Raw genomic sequence first — 4,323 nt, 5'->3', positions numbered from 1 at the left:
TTTCAGCGACGAAAATTTTCGTTACTAAAGGCTGTAAACAAATTTTCAAAAAAATCGAAAGGTTAACTTTTAGCTACAAAAACTTTTGTAGCTAAAAAACATGGATGAGACTTTTAACGATGAAAATTTTCATCGCTAAAGGCTTTAAACAAATTTTCAAAAAAATCTAATGGTTTACTTTTAGCTATGAAAATTTTTTTAGCTAAAAAACGAATATGAGACTTTTTGCGATGAAAATTTTTGTCGCTAAAGGCTGTAAACAAATTTTCAAAAAAATCGAAAGGTTTACTTTTAGCTACAAAAATTTTCGTAGCTAAAAAACATGGATAAGACTTTTAGCGACGAAAACTTTCATCGCTAAAGGCTGTAAACAAATTTTTTTGTCAAAAGGTTAACTTTTAGCTACGAAAACTTTCGTAGCTAAAAAAAAACATGGATTAGACTTTTAGCGACGAAAATTTTCGTCGCTAAAGCCTTTAATCAAATTTACAAAAAAAATCTAATGGTTTACTTTTAGCTACGAAAATTTTCTTAGCTAAAAAACGTGGATGAGACTTTTAGTGACGAAAATTTTTGTCGCTAAAGGTTGTAAACAAATTTTCAAAAAAATCGAAAGGTTAACTTTTAGCTACGAAAACTTTCATAGCTAAAAAACATGCATGAGACTTTTAGCGACGAAAATTTTGGTCGCTAAAGGCTTTAAATAAATTTACAAAAAAATCTAATGGTTTACTTTTAGCTACAAAAATTTTCATAGCTAAAAATGTAACGCCTTGAAAATTGGGGGTTGTGCATACGCTCGGCTCCCAAGTTCCCGGGTGTCACTTATAACCAATTTTACTAATTTGCGTTTAATCATGCTTAAAATGCGCAGCGTGGAATTCCTTAGAACATGAAGTATAATCAAAACTAGTCTACTAAAATGAAAGAGGTCAACATATACAGGTCCAAAAGAATTTAAATGGGTCATTACAAAAATATGTCCAAAAAGAATGATAAGCTGAGTTCACCACTAAAAGATCCACAATAGGCTGCTAATCTATGGTGAACCGCCCATCAGCTAGAAGTAGAACAGCTCATCCTCCTCGAACTCATTGCTACCTACAACTACTAAAGATTCTGGTTGATGTTTTAAAACACCGTTCTAGAGTGGGAGTGAGTGATCAACTCAGTAGGTGTTATTAGTCTTAAGTCGTAACAAACATCAATTATATTATGAATTTAATGAAAGACACTCATCCAGAAACACCTAACTAATCTTGTTAATGCATATGCATGATAGATGATATGATGCATGCCCTCGCCACAATACTCCCTCGAGCGACTCCGTCTAACGATCGTGTATGACCAACACTCCCTTAGAGCGACCTCGACTGCCGAGTCGCCAACCTAGCTAGTGCGATGCAATGATCATGTTAACCAAGTTCTTAATTAATTCCATTCATCCAGCAGTTTGGGGAATCTGATACACCCTACGTATCAATGCCCTAAACTGGTTACAAGGTCAAGGCCCCCTAACATGTGAGGCCGAGACCCCATGATCCTTGATCCCGTTGGGTTTTCCCCATCCCTAACTTCAAACACATGGGGGGTGCTGAAATGTAGGATCGCTCATGGTCACTACGGGGAGACACGTCACCCCAGCGTAGGCCAACAGCTCAGACACAGTGTCCCATTCCACCATGCCTGGCTCATGAGACTGTAGATCAATATTTTATTCATTACCGATGGGCTACAACGGTGGTAGGGTGTTCCAGATTTCATACATAAGTGAGCAAACATGGTTAACAAATAGGGTTAGACAGTAAATAGGCTAGACCGCACGGGTCAACCGAGCACATGACGGACGACATCGAGTGCAAGAGGCTCATGTAGTCGAACTACTGCTGCCCATGCGCACCCGCCCAAACCCATGGGTTTAGCCCGAGGTAGCCCTACCAATAGGGTTGTCGTCTCTCCTCATGTTTCCTAACCACTCAAGGGTTTGAGAACGAATCATAACATGCCCTCCATCAAAGTTATCAACTAGCATAACAGTATCATGTTCACAGACATCTCAACATATGATTCAAACACTCCTAACAAGCAAGATACAACATCATGAACAAGGTGCATGTGGGTGGTGTGGATTAGGGAGAAAGTTAAGCACTTCCTACACCTCAACGAATCAAATACACGAGTAATGAATCATACACACTATGAAGCAACACATATGAGAAGAAATCAAATAAACATGAGCATGTAATCATCCATATACTAAATCATATGAGGGGCAAGATCAACATAAAATGAGAACTAAACATGTAATCCATACAATTCCAACAAGCATACCATTCTTAGGTTTGCTATAGATTCTTCATTTCAACATCTCAAACAAACAAAATCATTAAACTCCTACTATAATTGGTGCTAGGCCACCTAAGGTAATAGTCTGCACCTATGGATCATTGAAGACTTGAAAAACGACCCAGGAATGAGGAATTTGGGGTCGATCGGCCGGAATCCCTAAAGTACACATTTGCATGTTAGAAATTTATGCCAATCCCTTCTCAACACAAGGGTTTTAAGAAAAAAGGATAAGGAATCTTACCTAAACGATCAACGGAATGATTCTTGTGGTTGTGGTGTAGGGTTTTCCTTTGAAGAAGGGATAAGGAGTTGCAAGATTGAGTTCCCTTGGGCCCTATCTCGGTCTAGGGTCCACCTTTCTCACCTTCACTCTCTCTTTCTTCTCCTTTCTCCTCTTCCTCTTCTCCCTTTCTCTCTTTTCTCTCTTCTCTCTTTCCTTTCTCTAGGGCAAATTCGTATAGGGAGAGGGGTGCCCCAAAGAAGGCCCTTTTATAATGCTAGATTTGGTGCAAATGGCCCCAAGTGCTAGGTTTTTACTATACTAGACCTATGAGAGGGTCTTTCTAAGCTCTAGGGCCCACTATGGGGCGTAGGAATCGACACCCACCATTGGATAATTGGCCCTAATGATGATCTACGTATGTATATGATCGGCCCGCCATTTGGATGTGCCGATCGATAGATATGATTAAAAGTCAGTTCAATGGTCACCGATAGTCGGTCAGGGCTACACCTATATGGATATGAGCAGGGAAATATTCTTACTCCATGGGTAAAGTTTGGTCGCAAATCGACGGTCCGAAATCCTCAACTTTGTATAAGAGTGGACGACTTAATTCACTTAAGTTCCAACTCCTTCTTTTAGGGTATTTGCACTTCTCATACACTCATCCTTTGGCTCAAGTTGAGCGGTTCTGGATGGTACTCCGGTCCGACTCCCGTGATGGTCATCAAGCCCAGTAAGATGGACATTATTCTATAGTTTTGGAACTAGTGGCCCACCAACGAGCGGTCTAGAGCTTGTTTGGAGAATCAGGGCAGTTCTGGTGGCCCTCTAGCCATGAAACTTATAAGATAGGTGCTCCATGGCCCGATGAAGGGCCATGTAAAATTTAGGGATGATCAGATATGGGGTTTGGTCGCACGGGTCTGATTTGCGATCAACAGTCACTGTGCCATAATCGGGACCTAGATTTTGTGGGCGGGCGTAGACAAATACATTAGACCTTTACCGTAAATTTGAAAGAAATCTGACGGCTGAAATGTCTGAAATCCCAGTTTTATTTACCAGTGCCAGATTCTAATTCTGGCATTGGTGGGTTGCATTTGACAAATGCAGTTGGGACGGCCTGAATAGTTTATTTATAGGTGACCACTGGGTCCGTGGTCCATGATGGACTACAAGCCCAGTGAGATCTATGCTTTCTCAAATTTTTAGATTTTTCTGACCTTCCTCGACTGCTGCACGCCCTACTCAAGCTGTCGCTGAGTACAAACCGATCATCTGACTTGATGGCCTGCACACGGTCTGATCGTAACCAGACTGGACCACTCGTGTATAAGCTAACGTTGAGTGCTAACAATCAGTAAGTGATAATATAAGTTAATTAAAAAAATTTCAAGGATTTTGTAAAATCCAAAATAATGAAAATCCAGGATGCTACAATCTACCCCCCTTAAAAACAATTTCGTCCCTGAAATTGCCTTAGGGTAATAAATAAAGATATCATCGGTTCATGTGCTTAAGTTTTGTTGGTTTCAGGTTTATATATGTTTTAGGGTATATAATAAATACGCTACCCTAGCTCATTGTGATCTACCCCCCTTAAAACTTTTTCACCCTGATGGTTTACTAAATTTTATTTATTTACCTATTTTTTTTAAGATTTAGATTCATGGTGATAGCTTCCCTCTATCTAGAGTGAAATATTTATTTTCAATGTTAGACCAATACGGAGAGACGGTTGTAGTGGG

This window comes from Magnolia sinica, chromosome 11 (assembly GCF_029962835.1).
Source record: "Magnolia sinica isolate HGM2019 chromosome 11, MsV1, whole genome shotgun sequence".
NCBI classification, from domain to species: domain Eukaryota; kingdom Viridiplantae; phylum Streptophyta; class Magnoliopsida; order Magnoliales; family Magnoliaceae; genus Magnolia; species Magnolia sinica.
Note: the sequence above shows the minus strand (reverse complement) of the source record.